General features: G+C 40.4%; 1 protein-coding gene and 47 non-coding genes across 48 annotated transcripts in view; 47 read left to right on the top strand and 1 right to left on the bottom strand.

Annotated features, from left to right (window-relative positions):
* The window catches only part of LOC103042003 (cadherin-4), a 626,601-nt gene that overhangs the window by 557,412 nt on the left and 53,665 nt on the right, over window positions 1–15,524 (bottom strand). Inside the window, exon 3 of the mRNA XM_049463121.1 lies at window positions 2,061–2,204. The gene's annotated coding sequence lies outside the window, so the exon portion shown is untranslated. The remainder of the gene's footprint in view (window positions 1–2,060; window positions 2,205–15,524) is intronic.
* trnaq-uug (transfer RNA glutamine (anticodon UUG)) lies at window positions 6,612–6,684 on the top strand. Its single transcript has one exon. It is a non-coding gene; the product is annotated as a tRNA-Gln (tRNA).
* trnar-ucg (transfer RNA arginine (anticodon UCG)) lies at window positions 6,972–7,044 on the top strand. The gene has a single exon. It is a non-coding gene; the product is annotated as a tRNA-Arg (tRNA).
* trnar-ucg (transfer RNA arginine (anticodon UCG)) lies at window positions 7,367–7,439 on the top strand. Its single transcript has one exon. It is a non-coding gene; the product is annotated as a tRNA-Arg (tRNA).
* trnar-ucg (transfer RNA arginine (anticodon UCG)) lies at window positions 7,594–7,666 on the top strand. The gene has a single exon. It is a non-coding gene; the product is annotated as a tRNA-Arg (tRNA).
* trnag-ccc (transfer RNA glycine (anticodon CCC)) lies at window positions 7,801–7,871 on the top strand. Its single transcript has one exon. It is a non-coding gene; the product is annotated as a tRNA-Gly (tRNA).
* Window positions 7,954–8,026, top strand: trnar-ucg (transfer RNA arginine (anticodon UCG)). Its single transcript has one exon. It is a non-coding gene; the product is annotated as a tRNA-Arg (tRNA).
* trnar-ucg (transfer RNA arginine (anticodon UCG)) lies at window positions 8,121–8,193 on the top strand. The gene has a single exon. It is a non-coding gene; the product is annotated as a tRNA-Arg (tRNA).
* trnag-ccc (transfer RNA glycine (anticodon CCC)) lies at window positions 8,326–8,396 on the top strand. The gene has a single exon. It is a non-coding gene; the product is annotated as a tRNA-Gly (tRNA).
* On the top strand, window positions 8,480–8,552 carry trnar-ucg (transfer RNA arginine (anticodon UCG)). Its single transcript has one exon. It is a non-coding gene; the product is annotated as a tRNA-Arg (tRNA).
* On the top strand, window positions 8,647–8,719 carry trnar-ucg (transfer RNA arginine (anticodon UCG)). The gene has a single exon. It is a non-coding gene; the product is annotated as a tRNA-Arg (tRNA).
* Window positions 8,853–8,923, top strand: trnag-ccc (transfer RNA glycine (anticodon CCC)). The gene has a single exon. It is a non-coding gene; the product is annotated as a tRNA-Gly (tRNA).
* trnar-ucg (transfer RNA arginine (anticodon UCG)) lies at window positions 9,005–9,077 on the top strand. Its single transcript has one exon. It is a non-coding gene; the product is annotated as a tRNA-Arg (tRNA).
* On the top strand, window positions 9,506–9,578 carry trnar-ucg (transfer RNA arginine (anticodon UCG)). The gene has a single exon. It is a non-coding gene; the product is annotated as a tRNA-Arg (tRNA).
* trnag-ccc (transfer RNA glycine (anticodon CCC)) lies at window positions 9,711–9,781 on the top strand. Its single transcript has one exon. It is a non-coding gene; the product is annotated as a tRNA-Gly (tRNA).
* Window positions 9,852–9,924, top strand: trnar-ucg (transfer RNA arginine (anticodon UCG)). Its single transcript has one exon. It is a non-coding gene; the product is annotated as a tRNA-Arg (tRNA).
* trnar-ucg (transfer RNA arginine (anticodon UCG)) lies at window positions 10,019–10,091 on the top strand. The gene has a single exon. It is a non-coding gene; the product is annotated as a tRNA-Arg (tRNA).
* Window positions 10,224–10,294, top strand: trnag-ccc (transfer RNA glycine (anticodon CCC)). Its single transcript has one exon. It is a non-coding gene; the product is annotated as a tRNA-Gly (tRNA).
* On the top strand, window positions 10,376–10,448 carry trnar-ucg (transfer RNA arginine (anticodon UCG)). Its single transcript has one exon. It is a non-coding gene; the product is annotated as a tRNA-Arg (tRNA).
* On the top strand, window positions 10,542–10,614 carry trnar-ucg (transfer RNA arginine (anticodon UCG)). The gene has a single exon. It is a non-coding gene; the product is annotated as a tRNA-Arg (tRNA).
* On the top strand, window positions 10,709–10,781 carry trnar-ucg (transfer RNA arginine (anticodon UCG)). The gene has a single exon. It is a non-coding gene; the product is annotated as a tRNA-Arg (tRNA).
* On the top strand, window positions 10,914–10,984 carry trnag-ccc (transfer RNA glycine (anticodon CCC)). Its single transcript has one exon. It is a non-coding gene; the product is annotated as a tRNA-Gly (tRNA).
* Window positions 11,068–11,140, top strand: trnar-ucg (transfer RNA arginine (anticodon UCG)). Its single transcript has one exon. It is a non-coding gene; the product is annotated as a tRNA-Arg (tRNA).
* trnar-ucg (transfer RNA arginine (anticodon UCG)) lies at window positions 11,235–11,307 on the top strand. Its single transcript has one exon. It is a non-coding gene; the product is annotated as a tRNA-Arg (tRNA).
* Window positions 11,441–11,511, top strand: trnar-ccg (transfer RNA arginine (anticodon CCG)). Its single transcript has one exon. It is a non-coding gene; the product is annotated as a tRNA-Arg (tRNA).
* On the top strand, window positions 11,593–11,665 carry trnar-ucg (transfer RNA arginine (anticodon UCG)). The gene has a single exon. It is a non-coding gene; the product is annotated as a tRNA-Arg (tRNA).
* trnaq-uug (transfer RNA glutamine (anticodon UUG)) lies at window positions 11,760–11,832 on the top strand. Its single transcript has one exon. It is a non-coding gene; the product is annotated as a tRNA-Arg (tRNA).
* Window positions 11,927–11,999, top strand: trnar-ucg (transfer RNA arginine (anticodon UCG)). The gene has a single exon. It is a non-coding gene; the product is annotated as a tRNA-Arg (tRNA).
* trnag-ccc (transfer RNA glycine (anticodon CCC)) lies at window positions 12,103–12,173 on the top strand. The gene has a single exon. It is a non-coding gene; the product is annotated as a tRNA-Gly (tRNA).
* trnar-ucg (transfer RNA arginine (anticodon UCG)) lies at window positions 12,256–12,328 on the top strand. The gene has a single exon. It is a non-coding gene; the product is annotated as a tRNA-Arg (tRNA).
* Window positions 12,461–12,531, top strand: trnag-ccc (transfer RNA glycine (anticodon CCC)). The gene has a single exon. It is a non-coding gene; the product is annotated as a tRNA-Gly (tRNA).
* On the top strand, window positions 12,616–12,688 carry trnar-ucg (transfer RNA arginine (anticodon UCG)). The gene has a single exon. It is a non-coding gene; the product is annotated as a tRNA-Arg (tRNA).
* Window positions 12,783–12,855, top strand: trnar-ucg (transfer RNA arginine (anticodon UCG)). Its single transcript has one exon. It is a non-coding gene; the product is annotated as a tRNA-Arg (tRNA).
* Window positions 12,988–13,058, top strand: trnag-ccc (transfer RNA glycine (anticodon CCC)). The gene has a single exon. It is a non-coding gene; the product is annotated as a tRNA-Gly (tRNA).
* trnar-ucg (transfer RNA arginine (anticodon UCG)) lies at window positions 13,141–13,213 on the top strand. The gene has a single exon. It is a non-coding gene; the product is annotated as a tRNA-Arg (tRNA).
* On the top strand, window positions 13,346–13,416 carry trnag-ccc (transfer RNA glycine (anticodon CCC)). Its single transcript has one exon. It is a non-coding gene; the product is annotated as a tRNA-Gly (tRNA).
* On the top strand, window positions 13,500–13,572 carry trnar-ucg (transfer RNA arginine (anticodon UCG)). Its single transcript has one exon. It is a non-coding gene; the product is annotated as a tRNA-Arg (tRNA).
* On the top strand, window positions 13,667–13,739 carry trnar-ucg (transfer RNA arginine (anticodon UCG)). Its single transcript has one exon. It is a non-coding gene; the product is annotated as a tRNA-Arg (tRNA).
* On the top strand, window positions 13,872–13,942 carry trnag-ccc (transfer RNA glycine (anticodon CCC)). The gene has a single exon. It is a non-coding gene; the product is annotated as a tRNA-Gly (tRNA).
* trnar-ucg (transfer RNA arginine (anticodon UCG)) lies at window positions 14,024–14,096 on the top strand. Its single transcript has one exon. It is a non-coding gene; the product is annotated as a tRNA-Arg (tRNA).
* Window positions 14,191–14,263, top strand: trnar-ucg (transfer RNA arginine (anticodon UCG)). Its single transcript has one exon. It is a non-coding gene; the product is annotated as a tRNA-Arg (tRNA).
* trnag-ccc (transfer RNA glycine (anticodon CCC)) lies at window positions 14,397–14,467 on the top strand. The gene has a single exon. It is a non-coding gene; the product is annotated as a tRNA-Gly (tRNA).
* Window positions 14,551–14,623, top strand: trnar-ucg (transfer RNA arginine (anticodon UCG)). The gene has a single exon. It is a non-coding gene; the product is annotated as a tRNA-Arg (tRNA).
* trnar-ucg (transfer RNA arginine (anticodon UCG)) lies at window positions 14,718–14,790 on the top strand. The gene has a single exon. It is a non-coding gene; the product is annotated as a tRNA-Arg (tRNA).
* On the top strand, window positions 14,924–14,994 carry trnar-ccg (transfer RNA arginine (anticodon CCG)). Its single transcript has one exon. It is a non-coding gene; the product is annotated as a tRNA-Arg (tRNA).
* trnar-ucg (transfer RNA arginine (anticodon UCG)) lies at window positions 15,076–15,148 on the top strand. Its single transcript has one exon. It is a non-coding gene; the product is annotated as a tRNA-Arg (tRNA).
* Window positions 15,243–15,315, top strand: trnar-ucg (transfer RNA arginine (anticodon UCG)). The gene has a single exon. It is a non-coding gene; the product is annotated as a tRNA-Arg (tRNA).
* On the top strand, window positions 15,410–15,482 carry trnar-ucg (transfer RNA arginine (anticodon UCG)). Its single transcript has one exon. It is a non-coding gene; the product is annotated as a tRNA-Arg (tRNA).

The following is a 15,524-nucleotide window of genomic DNA, read 5'->3' as shown; positions in this document are numbered from 1 at the left end:
TCTCGTTACACATTAAGAGGCAAGAAATTCAAGTAATTAACTCTTGATGAGTTCAGCACAGCTGTTAACTGAAAGCCTGAATTCCAGGAGACTCTACCTCATAAAGCTGACTGAGAAAATCCAGCAGAGATGTTCTAAACTGTTTTAAATAATTCCATATGTAATTATTCATAGTTTGTAGTATCAATAGTATTAATTGTATTAATCTACAATTCAGAACATTTTAAAATAATGAAAAACCAAATATTGTACTTTGGTACTGTTAGTGAGCCAGATGAGAGTTAAACATTTTTTTTACATTTTTTACATATTTTAGATAAGGTTTATTAATCAGGTAGTTCAACTTATTTGAGTAATGAGGGACAGGCATGGTAAACACCAAAAGGGCAGCACAGCCCCACACCTGCTTGTGAGCAAAAAGGTAATACACAGGTGATCCAAAAATGAGATAGAAGGGCAATGAGATAAAAGGGTAGTCAAAATACACAAAAACAGGTCGGAAACAAGACGGCTAACAAACCAACCAAGGGCAAGAGAGAGAGATTAATAATGCAAAATGGATAGGTAACAAACAGTCAAAAAACAAAAAACAAAAGTTAGATAGAAGAGCTAGGGATAAAGGTTCAATACTCTTGTCACGCCTACCACAGTCTCTGTAGTTCCTTTCTCTGACTCGTTCTCGTCTATGGACAATCCCCGGTCTGGAACTACACCTCCCAGCATGCACCTGTCAACACCACGCGCTCGGACTCAGCCAACCGCGGCTCACTCGGGCGTTCTACATCACCAGAATTTTAGACTGTGTTCAGGTGTTTGTAATTTAGTTTTAGTATAAATATCAGTCTGTTTGTCTAGCGTGTTGCGAGGTATTTTCTCTGTATTTCCAGTGATATACTGAGCGTTCTTCTTCCGTCTATATTACCCGTGTATGACCCTTGTTTTGTTCTTTTCGACGACGTTTCTGCCTAATCCTTTTGTTCTGTTTGTTTTGTGATTTCCTGGTTTATTGAACTCTGCTTCTGTTTTATGGTTTTCGTTTTCGGTTTGTGATTCGGCTCTGATGTTTTGGTTGGTTGTTTTTCTGGCTTTGACCCACGCCTGTTATCTGACTACGCTATCTGCTTACGTGCTTTATAATAAAGCCTTGTTTTGTTTTTACCGCGAACGTCTGACTCCCGTCTGTAGCGTTACAACTCTGCAAGGACTAAGGGAAACACAGGGGTATTTATACAAGGGAAAACAGGTGATAGCAACCGGAAGCTGGGGAAACACCAAAGCGTCATGTGATTGCGAAACTCTGGGAAATTAGATGCAGGTGCATCTTGGGAAATGGAGTTTCTTTCGAGGGGGAACTAGAGTCTGTGGCAGGCAGACAGTCAGAGACGGGACTGACATATGATATATATATATATATATATATATATATATATATATATATATATATATATATTTATGGCATCTTTTCTTGTAACAAAGGTTACAAAGAACAGAACAGCTAGTATTTAATATAATAGAATCTGGTGAATTGTGTAATGCTCTTTAGTGGCCATTTAATTGTTGTGGCAATGTGGCATGAAGATGGAGGGATGAGAAAACACCTCTCAACAAAGACAGTGGTGGCAAGACAAAATGAACAATAACTCCAACTTCTGACATCATCTGATTCCAGTTTGGTTTCCAGTTATAGTAATAAATAAATCAGATTTCTTTCCAAATAATCCGTCAATATTATGTTTACTGAAATGTATATATCATTAGTTTTGTTTGACTGAGCGTATAAACTGAATACAGTAATAAAAAAGGTAATTCTCAGTTAGAATTTAAATAAATGCTTTGATTAATTGGGACAGCAGTTAATTTATCTTCTATATTACCATATTACTGCATTACTGTATCTTCCTGAGCAAAACTAATCCCCTCCAAACCCTGTTTATACATCCTCTGGATCTCATATGAAGCTCAGTATATAAAACGAGTGGTGCAGATAACCATTATACATATAGCTCATTACTAGTTAATTGTGTTGTAATTAGAATGTTATACGACCTTTAATTTCCTACCTTTCTTCCTGCAGAACAAACGCTGAAGTTCCACTTTAATTCACTTTACAGGCCACTGGGCAGACATTTGGCTGCACCATCTGCTTCAGGCTTTCAGTTTCCTTCTCAAGGGTAAATACTTTCACTGAGTGAGAAAGAGGGGGGCTGAAAAAGAGAGAGAGAACAGAGTGAGAAAGTGCTGAGAAAGAGAGAGAACAAGTACAGTGTACATAAAAATGCAGTAAAAGACTATTTTAGCGATCTGTAGGTAAGTCATCAACTGTGCACAGTGCAGCTTAATTTAGGGCGTCAGTGTGTCTTTGCTATCGTAACGTCGGGAAAAGTATATTACATATATACCAGTATATTACATATTTTATAGTTTTTTTTACATAATGTGAAATAAACCAATCAGCGTGTCCTTTAAGAGTCTGACTTTGGCGAATTGCTATTATATAGTTTATTCAGCTTTTTATCTCCAAACACTCAATAATAAGAGAAAGACAGAAAGAGAGAAAAAGAGAGAGACAGACAGAGAGAGGTAGAGGGAGGGACAGAGAGAAAGACAAACAGAAAATAGAGAGAGAGAAAGAGATAAGTAGGAAGAAAGAGACAGAGGTAGTTAGAGTAAGAGAGAGAAAGGTAGAGACAGACAGACAGCAAGAGAAAGACAGAGAGAGGTAGAGAGAGTGAGAGAGAGAAAGGTAGAGACAAAGAGAGGTAAACAGAGATAAAAAGAGATAAATATAAGCAGAGAGAGAAAAACAGAGAGAGGTAGAAAAACAGAGAGTGAGACAGACAGAAAGAGAGAGACACAGACAGAGAGAGGTTAGAGGGAGGGGCAGAAAAAGTGACAGAAAGAAAAAAAAGAGAGAGACAGACAGAGAAAAGTAGAGGCAGGGACACAGAGAGAGAGACAGAGATAAGTAGGAAGAGAAAGACAGAGATAGAGAGAGTGAGAGAAAGAGGTAGAGATAGATACAACGGGAAAACAGAAAGAGAGAGAACGAGAGACAGACAGAGATGAGTAGCAAGAGAGACAGACAGATAGACTTAAAGAGGTAGAGTAAGAGACAAAGGACAAGGAGGTAGAAAGAGAATGACAGAGAGAGAAAGACAGAAAGAGCTAGAGAGAGACAGCGAGAGACAGAGAGGTAGAGACAAAGAAGAAGAGAGGCAGAGAGAGAGACAGAGATAAGAAGGAAACGAGAGGTAGAAAGAGAGAAAGAGAGAAAGAGAGAGCGAGAGAGAGACAGAGCGTAGTAACAGTCTCAGAAGAAACTGAAGAGGAATTTGGAAGAAAAGCTTGTGGAAATGAAGAGATTCACACCTACAACACAGAAACCTGTCCAGCAGTGCTCCCAGTGTGGGCGGTGAACAATAACAGCTGAGTGAACAGGCACTAATCAGCTCAGTTACAGATACAGCTCCTCTCCACACAAACCCTACAGCTGAGTCACTGCAATAAACACACAACACCGCTCCACACACTCCACTACTCACACCTTTATCACTCTTAATATTACACTGAGCTGAGAGAAAACATCTCCGTCAAAGTGTACAGAGGGTTGTGGGTTCAAATCCCATCTGGGTCATATTACTGTATTTTCCGCACTATAAATCGCACCAGATGTTAAGCCACGCTATGCAACACTAGTAAGGAACAGGGGTGTTGCCATGTTTTCCATCTAATTCAGCAGGTCTCACCGCTGGGTGGTGGTGGGGGCATAACTAAGTTAAATAATGCTAAGCTAAGTAAACAAAATAGTAATTCTTACAAAAATGTTTTTTTTTTTCAAGTCAAACGAGCGCTAGATGTTAATCTACACAAAACTGTTTATTTGGGTGAGTAAACGTGCTTCCATTTATTTACAGTAAGTAGATTTCCAAATTTCCACTAAGGCTTTAGCATTAGTGGCTAAATTAGCAGGTAAATGTTGCCCAACAGCAGGGAAGTTAGTGGTTTGTCCCAAGTAGCTTGTTTTAACACGGTAAACACACAGACTACAGTCTGATGTACTTACCTCTGAATGGCGAAAGAGCTAGCGTTAAGCACAGTTAGCAGCTAATGCTAATCCTGCTTCAGCAGTGCTAGCCAGGGTTAGCGGCAAGCTGCAGTCCAATATACTTGCCTCTAAACAGCAAAAGAGCCAGCACTTAACACAGTTAGCGTCTAATGCTAATTCTGCTTTAGTAGTGCTAGCCAGGGTTAGTGGCAAGCTGCAGTCCAATATACTTGTCACTAAACAGCAAAAGAGCTAGCACTTAACATAGTTAGCAGCTAATGCTAATCCTGGTTAAGCAGTGCTAGCCAGAGTTAGTGGCAAGCTGCAGTCCAATATACTTGCCTCTAAACAGCAAAAGAGCTAGCACTTAACATAGTTAGCGGCTAATGCTAATGCTGCTCCAGCAGTGCTAGCCAGGTTGAGCAGCAGGCTACAGGCCAATAATACTCACATCTGAATGGTGAAAGAACTAGCACTTAGTGCAGTTAAGGGCTAATGCTAATGCTGCACCAGCAGTGCTAGCCAGGTTGAGCAGCAGGTTACAGGCTGATAATACAAACCTCTGAACCTTGAAAGTGCTAGCACTTAGCCCGGTTAGAGGCTAATGCTAATGCTACTCCAGCAGTGCAAGACGGGGTTAGTTGCAAGCTACAGGGCGATATCCCTGCCTCTGAATGACAAAAGAGCTAGCACTTAACATGATTAGCGGTTAATGCTAATGCTGCTCCAGCAGTGCTAGCCAGGGTTAGCAACAGGCTACAAGTGCTAATAATGCTCCAGGCTTGGTGCAACGAAGATATATACAGAAAGATCAAAGAGCAAACTTAAACGCAATATTTATGTAGTCCTAGAACAAAAATGAGTCCAGCTTAGTCCAGAAAGTAATAAACAAAATTAAAAGTTGTTCCATGAAAAGACCCAACGTTAAAATTAGTCTTACCGGCAAAAAACTAACCTAGCAAGGTGTTCCTTAAGAAGCTGTGTTTTAGGCCCTTTTGAAGCAACTCCACAGTTGACAAAAAATAAGACACCTAGCAATCTTGTTTAGCACATAAGTCAGGCCACATTAACACAGTATAGCATATAACCATATTAGCTTAGCCTAGCATAATAGCCTAGTATGCTAACCCAAAAAGGTACTTACACCCGAGCATTTAACCCAACATGTTTCTCAGGACAGGAGTTACAAAGGGTATGCTAAGTGCGGCTGGAGCACATATTTCTCTACATTAATGACCCTACTTCCTTTTACCTACACAGAATTACCTATTTTTCCTACTGCCCCCTAGTGGATGCTATAGCACTTCCTATAAAGTACCTAGTACAAGATCTATTAGAATGCATGCTAATATTTTATTTTAGCACTTTTTCTAGCGATTATATTCATTTAGAATGTTTGAAAAAAAAAGAAACTGATGGAAAGCCCAGTGGCCTAATGGATAAGGCATCAGCCTTTGGAGCTGAGGATTGTGGGATTGCACTCCCATCTGGGTCACGATATGCAGGCAAAGATCATGTCAAGCTTTTTTTGCAAAAAGGCCTTTGTGTGAAATTAGAGATTATCATTTAAATGATTTGGAGAAAATCCAACCCTTTATCAGCGCTAATGGTGTAGTGGTATCATGCAAGATTCCCATTCTTTCGACCCAGGTTCGATTCCCGGTTAGCACATCTTTAAGGCTTCCTTACATTTACTTCTTACATTTCATACATTGATTAAAAAAAATAAATAAAAAAATAAAAACCTGAAAATATACAGGCCCAGTGGCCTAATGGATATGGCATCAGCCTTCAGAGCTGAGGATTGTTGGTTTGAGTCCCATCTGGGTCAAGATATGCATGATAGTTAACCATCTGATTAATTATTGCAGCTTTTATTGGGATTTTATCGATTTATACTGTATAAAAACATAAATATCATAGGGCCCAGTGGGCTCAAGTCCCATCTGGGTCACGATATGCGTGCAGGCAAAGATCATATCACGCTTTTTTTGCAAAAAGGCCTTTGTGTGAAATTAGAGATCATCATTTGAATGCTTTGGGGAAAGTCCAACCCTTTTACTTTTGAAACTAGCAGATGCCTTTATCAGCGCTAATGGTGTAGTGGTATCATGCAAGATTTCCATTCTTGCGACACGGCTTTCATTCCCGGTTAGTGAATCTTTAAGGCTTCCTTACATTTATTACATTGGTTTAAAAAAACAATAAAGAAAAAAACTGAAAAACATGCAGGCCCAGTGGCCTAATGGATAAGCCATCAGCCTTCGGAGCTGCGGATTGTGGGTTCAAGTCCCATCTGGGTCAAGATATGCATGTCAGATAACCATCTGATTCATTATTGCAGCTTTTTTATTGGGATTTTATCTATTTATACTGTATAAAAACGTCAAAGTTGTAAGGCCCAGTGGCCTAATGAATAAGCCATCAGCCTGTGGAGCTGAGAACTGTGGGTTCGAGTCCCATCTGGGTCAAGATATGCATGATAGTTAACCATCTGATTCATTCTTGCAGCTTTTTTTATTGGGTTTTTATCGATTTGTACTGTATAAAAACATAAATAATGTAAGGCCCGGTGGCCTAATGGATATGCCTTCAGCCTTTGGAGCTGAGGATTGTGGGTTCGAGTCCCATCTGGGGCACGATATGCGTGCAGGCAAAGATCATGTCAAGCTTTTTTTGCAAAAAGGCCTTTGTGTGAAATTAGAGATTGTCATTTGAATGCTTTGGAGAAAGTCCAACCCTTTTACTTTTGAAACTAGTAGATGCCTTTATCAGCGCTAATGGTGTAGTGGTATCATGCAAGATTTCCATTCTTGCGACACAGGTTCGATTCCCGGTTAGCGTATCTTTAAGGCTTCCTTACATTCACTTTTTACATTTCTTACATTGATTAAAAAAAAATTTAAGAAAAAATCAAAAATAGGCAGGCCCAGTGGCCTAATGGATAAGGCATCAGCCTTCGGAGCTGAGGATTGTGGGTTCGAATCCCATCTGGTTCACACTATGCATGATGGTTAACCATCTGATTCCTTATTGCAGCTTTTTTTATCGGGATTTTATCGATTTATACTGTATAAAAACGAAAATGTTATAAGGACCAGTGGCCAATTGGATGAGGCATCAGCCTTTGAAGCTGAGGATTGTGGGTTCGAGACCCATCTGGGTCATGATATGAGTGCAGGCAAAGATTGTGTCACGCTTTGTTTGCAAAAAGGCCTTCTGGGTCACACTATGCATGGTAGTTAACCATTTAGCTCTTTATTCCAGCTTACTTACTTACGATTCTATCTATTTATAACGTTAAAAATGTAAATGTTGTAAGGCCCAGTGGCCTAATGGATAAGGCGTCAGCCTTCGGCGCTGAGGATTGTGGGATCGAGTCCCATCTGGGTCATGATATGAGTGCAGGCAAAGATTGTGTCACGCTTTGTTTGCAAAAAGGCCTTCTGGGTCACACTATGCATGGTAGTTAACCATTTAGCTCTTTATTCCAGCTTACTTACTTACGATTCTATCTATTTATAACGTTAAAAATGTAAATGTTGTAAGGCCCAGTGGCCTAATGGATAAGGCGTCAGCCTTCGGCGCTGAGGATTGTGGGATCGAGTCCCATCTGGGTCACGATATGCTTGCAGGCAAAGATTGTTCCATGCTTTTTTTTTTTGCAAAAAGGCCTTTGTGTGAAATCCGAGATCTGCATTTGAATGCTTTGGAGAAAGTCCAACCCTTTTAATTTTGAAACTAGCAATCTGTCAGCGCTAATGGTGTAGTGGTATCATGCAAGATTCCCATTCTTGCGACCCGGGTTTGATTCCCGGTTAGGGCATCTTTAAGGCTTTCTTACATTTATTTCTTACATTTCTTAAATTGATAAAAAAAAAATAATAATAAAAACGAGCAAATTTGCAGGCTTAGTGGCCCAATGGATAAGGCATCAGCCTTCGGAGCTGAGGATTGTGGGTTCGAGTCCCATCTGGGTCACACTATGCGAGATAGTTATCCATTTGGATCTTTATTGCAGCTTACTTTATTGTGATTCTATCTATTTATAACGTTAAAAACGTAAAAATTTGGAGGCCCAGTGGCCTAATGGATAAGGCATCAGCCTTCGGAGCTGAGGATTGTGGGTTCGAGTCCCATCTGGGCCACGATATGCTTGCAGGCAAAGATTGTTCCATGTTTTTTTTTTGCAAAAAGGCCTTTGTGTGAAATCAGAGATCTGCATTTGAATGCTTTGGAGAAAGTCCAACCCTTTTAATTTTGAAAGCAACAGTCTGTCAGCGCTAATGGTGTAGTGGTATCATGCAAGATTCCCATTCTTGCGACCCGGGTTCGATTCCCGGTTAGAGCATCTTTAAGGCTTTCTTACTTTTATTTCTTACATTTCTTAAATTGATAAAAAAAATAATAATAATAAAAACAAGCAAATTTGCAGGCCTAGTGGCCTAATGGATAAGGCATCAGCCTTCGGAGCTGAGGATTGTGGGTTCGAGTCCCATCTGGGTCACACTATGCGTGATAGTTATCCATTTGGATCTTTATTGCAGCTTACTTTATCGTGATTCTATCTATTTATAACCTTAAAAACAAAGACATTTTAAGGCCCAGTGGCCTAATGGATAAGGCATCAGCCTTCGGAGCTGAGGATTGTGGGTTCGAGTCCCATCTGGGTCATGATATGCTAGCAGGCAAAGATTGTTTCATGCTTTTTTTTTTGCAAAAAGGCCTTTGTGTGAAATCAGAGATCTGCATTTGAATGCTTTGGAGAAAGTCCAACCCTTTTAATTTTGAAACTAACAGTCTGCCAGCGCTAATGGTGTAGTGGTATCATGCAAGATTCCCATTCTTGCGACCCGGGTTCGATTCCCGGTTAGCGCATCTTTAAGGCTTTCTTACATTTATTTCTTACATTTCTTACATTGATAAAAAAAAATAATAATAAGAACTAGCAATTTTGCAGGCCCAGTGGCCTAATGGATAAGGCATCAGCCTTCGGAGCTGAGGATTGTGGGTTCGAGTCCCATCTGGGTCACGCTATGCATGGTAGTTAACCATTTGGCTGTTTATTGCACCTTACTGTGTTGTGATTCTATCTATTTATAACATTAAAAACATAAAAGTTACAAGAACCAGTGACCTAATGGATAAGGCATCAGCCTTCGGAGCTGAGGATTGTGGTTTCGAGTCCCATCTGGGTCACGCTATGCGTGGTAGTTAACCATTTGGCTGTTTATTGCACCTTACTGTATTGTGATTCTATCTATTTATAACATTAAAAACATAAAAGTTACAAGGCCCAGTGGCCTAATGGATAAGGCATCAGCCTTCAGAGCTGAGGATTTTGGGTTCGAGTCCCATCTGGGTCACACTATGCGTGATAGTTATCCATTTGGATCTTTATTGCAGCTTACTTTATTGTGATTCTATCTATTTATAACTTTAAAAACTTAAAAATTTGAAGGCCCAGTGGCCTAATGGATAAGGCATCAGCCTTCGGAGCTGAGGATTGTGGGTTCGAGTCCCATCTGGGTCACGATATGCCAGCAGGCAAAGATTGTTCCATGCTTTTTTTTTGCAAAAAGGCCTTTGTGTGAAATCAGAGATGTGCATTTGAATGCTTTGGAGAAAGTCCAACCCTTTTAATTTTGAAACTAGCAGTCTGTCAGCGCTAATGGTGTAGTGGTATCATGCAAGATTCCCATTCTTGCGACCCGGGTTCGATTCCCGGTTAGCGCATCTTTAAGGCTTTCTTACATTTCTTACATTGATCAAAAAAAAAATAATAATAAAAACTAGCAAATTTGCAGGCCCAGTGGCCTAATGGATAAGGCATCAGCCTTCGGAGCTGAGGATTGTGGGTCCGAGTCCCATCTGGGTCACGCTATGCGTGGTAGTTAACCATTTGGCTGTTTATTGCACCTTACTGTATTGTGATTCTATCTATTTATAACATTAAAAACATACAAGTTACAAGTCCCAGTGGCCTAATGGATAAGGCATCAGCCTTCGGAGCTGAGGATTGTGGGTTTGAGTCCCATCTGGGTCACGATATGCTTGCAGGCAATGATTGTTCCATGCTTTTTTTTTGCAAAAAGGCCTTTGTGTGAAATCAGAGATCTGCATTTGAATGCTTTGGAGAAAGTCCAACCCTTTTAATTTTGAAACTATAAATCTGTCAGCGCTAATGGTGTAGTGGTATCATGCAAGATTCCCATTCTTGCGACCCGGGTTCGATTCCCGTTTAGCGCATCTTTAAGGCTTTCTTACATTTATTTCTTACATTTCTTACATTGATAAAAAAAAATAATAATAAAAACTAGCAATTTTGCAGGCCCAGTGGCCTAATGGATAAGGCATCAGCCTTCGGAGCTGAGGATTGTGGGTTCGAGTCCCATCTGGGTCACGCTATGCATGGTAGTTAACCATTTGGCTGTTTATTGCACCTTACTGTATTGTGATTCTATCTATTTATAACATTAAAACATAAAAGTTACAAGGCCCAGTGACCTAATGGATAAGGCATCAGCCTTCGGAGCTGAGGATTGTGGGTTCGAGTCCCATCTGGGTCACACTATGCGTGATAGTTTTCCATTTGGATCTTTATTGCAGCTTACTTTATTGTGATTCTATCTATTTATAACGTTAAAAACGTTAAAATTTGAAGGCCCAGTGGCCTAATGGATAAGGCATCAGCCTTCGGAGCTGAGGATTGTGGGTTCGAGTCCCATCTGGGTCACGATATGCTTGCAGGCAATGATTGTTCCATGTTTTTTTTTTGCAAAAAGGCCTTTGTGTGAAATCAGAGATCTGCATTTGAACGCTTCGGAGAAAGTCCACCCCTTTTAATTTTGAAACTAGCAGTCTGTCAGCGCTAATGGTGTAGTGGTATCATGCAAGATTCCCATTCTTGCGACCCGGGTTCGATTCCTGGTTAGAGCATCTTTAAGGCTTTCTTACTTTTATTTCTTACATTTCTTAAATTGATAAAAAAAAAAATAATAATAAAAACAAGCAAATTTGCAGGCCTAGTGGCCTAATGGATAAGGCATCAGCCTTCGGAGCTGAGGATTGTGGGTTCGAGTCCCATCTGGGTCACACTATGCGTGATAGTTATCCATTTGGATCTTTATTGCAGCTTACTTTATCGTGATTCTATCTATTTATAACCTTAAAAACAAAGACATTTTAAGGCCCAGTGGCCTAATGGATAAGGCATCAGCCTTCGGAGCTGAGGATTGTGGGTTCGAGTCCCATCTGGGTCATGATATGCTAGCAGGCAAAGATTGTTTCATGCTTTTCTTTTTGCAAAAAGGCCTTTGTGTGAAATCAGAGATCTGCATTTGAATGCTTTGGAGAAAGTCCAACCCTTTTAATTTTGAAACTAACAGTCTGCCAGCGCTAATGGTGTAGTGGTATCATGCAAGATTCCGATTCTTGCGACCCGGGTTCGATTCCCGGTTAGCGCATCTTTAAGGCTTTCTTACATTTATTTCTTACATTTCTTACATTGATAAAAAAAAATAATAATAAGAACTAGCAATTTTGCAGGCCCAGTGGCCTAATGGATAAGGCATCAGCCTTCGGAGCTGAGGATTGTGGGTTCGAGTCCCATCTGGGTCACGCTATGCGTGGTAGTTAACCATTTGGCTGTTTATTGCACCTTACTGTATTGTGATTCTCTCTATTTATAACATTAAAAACATAAAAGTTACAAGGCCCAGTGGCCTAATGGATAAGGCATCAGCCTTCGGAGCTGAGGATTGTGGTTTCGAGTCCCATCTGGGTCACGCTATGCGTGGTAGTTAACCATTTGGCTGTTTATTGCACCTTACTGTATTGTGATTATATCTATTTATAACATTAAAAACATAAAAGTTACAAGGCCCAGTGGCCTAATGGATAAGGCATCAGCCTTCGGAGCTGAGGATTGTGGGTTCGAGTCCCATCTGGGTATGCTTTTTTTTTTGCAAAAAGGCCTTTGTGTGAAATCAGAGATCTGCATTTGAATGCTTTGGAGAAAGTCCAACCCTTTTAATTTTGAAACTAACAGTCTGTCAGCGCTAATGGTGTAGTGGTATCATGCAAGATTCCCATTCTTACGACCCGGGTTCGATTCCCGGTTAGCGCATCTTTAAGGCTTTCTTACATTTATTTCTTACATTTCTTAAATTGATAAAAAAAAAATAATAATAAAAACGAGCAAATTTGCAGGCCTAGTGGCCTAATGGATAAGGCATCAGCCTTCGGAGCTGAGGATTGTGGGTTCGAGTCCCATCTGGGTCACGATGTGCTTGCAGGCAAAGATTGTTCCATGCTTTTTTTTTGCAAAAAGGCCTTTGTGTGAAATCAGAGATCTGCATTTGAATGCTTTGGAGAAAGTCCAACCCTTTTAATTTTGAAACTAGCAGTCTGTCAGCGCTAATGGTGTAGTGGTATCATGCAAGATTCCCATTCTTGCGACCCGGGTTCGATTCCCGGTTAGCGCATCTTTAAGGCTTCCTTACATTTATTTCTCACATTTCTTACATTGATCAAAAAAAAAAATAATAATAAAAACGAGCAAGTTTGCAGGCCTAGTGGCCTAATGGATAAGGCATCAGCCTTCGGAGCTGAGGATTGTGGGTTCAAGTCCCATCTGGGTCACACTATACATGATAGTTATCCATTTGGATCTTTATTGCAGCTTACTTTATCGTGATTCTATCTATTTATAACATTAAAAACATAGAAGTTACAAGGCCCAGTGGCCTAATGGATAAGGCATCAGCCTTCGGAGCTGAGGATTGTGGGTTCGAGTCCCATCTGGGTCACGATATGCTTGCAGGCAAAGATTGTTCCATGCTTTTTTTTTGCAAAAAGGCCTTTGTGTGAAATCAGAGATCTGCATTTGAATGCTTTGGAGAAAGTCCAACCCTTTTAATTTTGAAACTAGCAGTGTGTCAGCGCTAATGGTGTAGTGGTATCATGCAAGATTCCCATTCTTGCGACCCGGGTTCGATTCCCGGTTAGCGCATCTTTAAGGCTTTCTTACATTTATTTCTTACATTTCTTAAATTGATAAAAAAAAAATAATAATAAAAACGAGCAAATTTGCAGGCCTAGTGGCCTAATGGATAAGGCATCAGCCTTCGGAGCTGAGGATTGTGGGTTCGAGTCCCATCTGGGTCACGATGTGCTTGCAGGCAAAGATTGTTCCATGCTTTTTTTTTGCAAAAAGGCCTTTGTGTGAAATCAGAGATCTGCATTTGAATGCTTTGGAGAAAGTCCAACCCTTTTAATTTTGAAACTAGCAGTCTGTCAGCGCTAATGGTGTAGTGGTATCATGCAAGATTCCCATTCTTGCGACCCGGGTTCGATTCCCGGTTAGCGCATCTTTAAGGCTTCCTTACATTTATTTCTCACATTTCTTACATTGATCAAAAAAAAAATAATAATAAAAACGAGCAAGTTTGCAGGCCTAGTGGCCTAATGGATAAGGCATCAGCCTTCGGAGCTGAGGATTGTGGGTTCAAGTTCCATCTGGGTCACACTATACATGATAGTTATCCATTTGGATCTTTATTGCAGCTTACTTTATCGTGATTCTATCTATTTATAACATTAAAAACATAGAAGTTACAAGGCCCAGTGGCCTAATGGATAAGGCATCAGCCTTCGGAGCTGAGGATTGTGGGTTCGAGTCCCATCTGGGTCACGATATGCTTGCAGGCAAAGATTGTTCCATGCTTTTTTTTTGCAAAAAGGCCTTTGTGTGAAATCAGAGATCTGCATTTGAATGCTTTGGAGAAAGTCCAACCCTTTTAATTTTGAAACTAGCAGTCTGTCAGCGCTAATGGTGTAGTGGTATCATGCAAGATTCCCATTCTTGCGACCCGGGTTCGATTCCCGTTTAGCGCATCTTTAAGGCTTTCTTACATTTATTTCTTACATTTCTTACATTGATAAAAAAAAATAATAATAAAAACTAGCAAATTTGCAGGCCCAGTGGCCTAATGGATAAGGCATCAGCCTTCGGAGCTGAGGATTGTGGGTTCGAGTCCCATCTGGGTCACGCTATGCGTGGTAGTTAACCATTTGGCTGTTTATTGCACCTTACTGTATTGTGATTCTATCTATTTATAACATTAAAAACATAAAAGTTACAAGGCCCAGTGGCCTAATGGATAAGGCATCAGCCTTCGGAGCTGAGGATTGTGGGTTCGAGTCCCATCTGGGTCATGATATGCTAGCAGGCAAAGATTGTTTCATGCTTTTTTTTTTGCAAAAAGGCCTTTGTGTGAAATCAGAGATCTGCATTTGAACGCTTCGGAGAAAGTCCACCCCTTTTAATTTTGAAACTAGCAGTCTGTCAGCGCTAATGGTGTAGTGGTATCATGCAAGATTCCCATTCTTGCGACCCGGGTTCGATTCCTGGTTAGAGCATCTTTAAGGCTTTCTTACTTTTATTTCTTACATTTCTTAAATTGATAAAAAAAATAATAATAATAAAAACAAGCAAATTTGCAGGCCTAGTGGCCTAATGGATAAGGCATCAGCCTTCGGAGCTGAGGATTGTGGGTTCGAGTCCCATCTGGGTCACACTATGCGTGATAGTTATCCATTTGGATCTTTATTGCAGCTTACTTTATCGTGATTCTATCTATTTATAACCTTAAAAACAAAGACATTTTAAGGCCCAGTGGCCTAATGGATAAGGCATCAGCCTTCGGAGCTGAGGATTGTGGGTTCGAGTCCCATCTGGGTCATGATATGCTAGCAGGCAAAGATTGTTTCATGCTTTTCTTTTTGCAAAAAGGCCTTTGTGTGAAATCAGAGATCTGCATTTGAATGCTTTGGAGAAAGTCCAACCCTTTTAATTTTGAAACTAACAGTCTGCCAGCGCTAATGGTGTAGTGGTATCATGCAAGATTCCGATTCTTGCGACCCGGGTTCGATTCCCGGTTAGCGCATCTTTAAGGCTTTCTTACATTTATTTCTTACATTTCTTACATTGATAAAAAAAAATAATAATAAGAACTAGCAATTTTGCAGGCCCAGTGGCCTAATGGATAAGGCATCAGCCTTCGGAGCTGAGGATTGTGGGTTCGAGTCCCATCTGGGTCACGCTATGCGTGGTAGTTAACCATTTGGCTGTTTATTGCACCTTACTGTATTGTGATTCTATCTAGTTATAACATTAAAAACATAAAAGTTACAAGGCCCAGTGGCCTAATGGATAAGGCATCAGCCTTCGGAGCTGAGGATTGTGGGTTCGAGTCCCATCTGGGTCACGCTATGCGTGGTAGTTAACCATTTGGCTGTTTATTGCACCTTACTGTATTGTGATTCTATCTATTTATAACATTAAAAACATAAAAGTTACAAGGCCCAGTGGCCTAATGGATAAGGCATCAGCCTTCGGAGCTGAGGATTGTGGGTTCGAGTCCCATCTGGGTCATGATATGCTAGCAGGCAAAGATTGTTTCATGCTTTTTTTTTT

This window comes from Astyanax mexicanus, chromosome 13 (assembly GCF_023375975.1).
Source record: "Astyanax mexicanus isolate ESR-SI-001 chromosome 13, AstMex3_surface, whole genome shotgun sequence".
Taxonomy (NCBI): domain Eukaryota; kingdom Metazoa; phylum Chordata; class Actinopteri; order Characiformes; family Acestrorhamphidae; genus Astyanax; species Astyanax mexicanus.
Note: the sequence above shows the minus strand (reverse complement) of the source record. Positions and strands in the feature narration are given on the sequence as shown.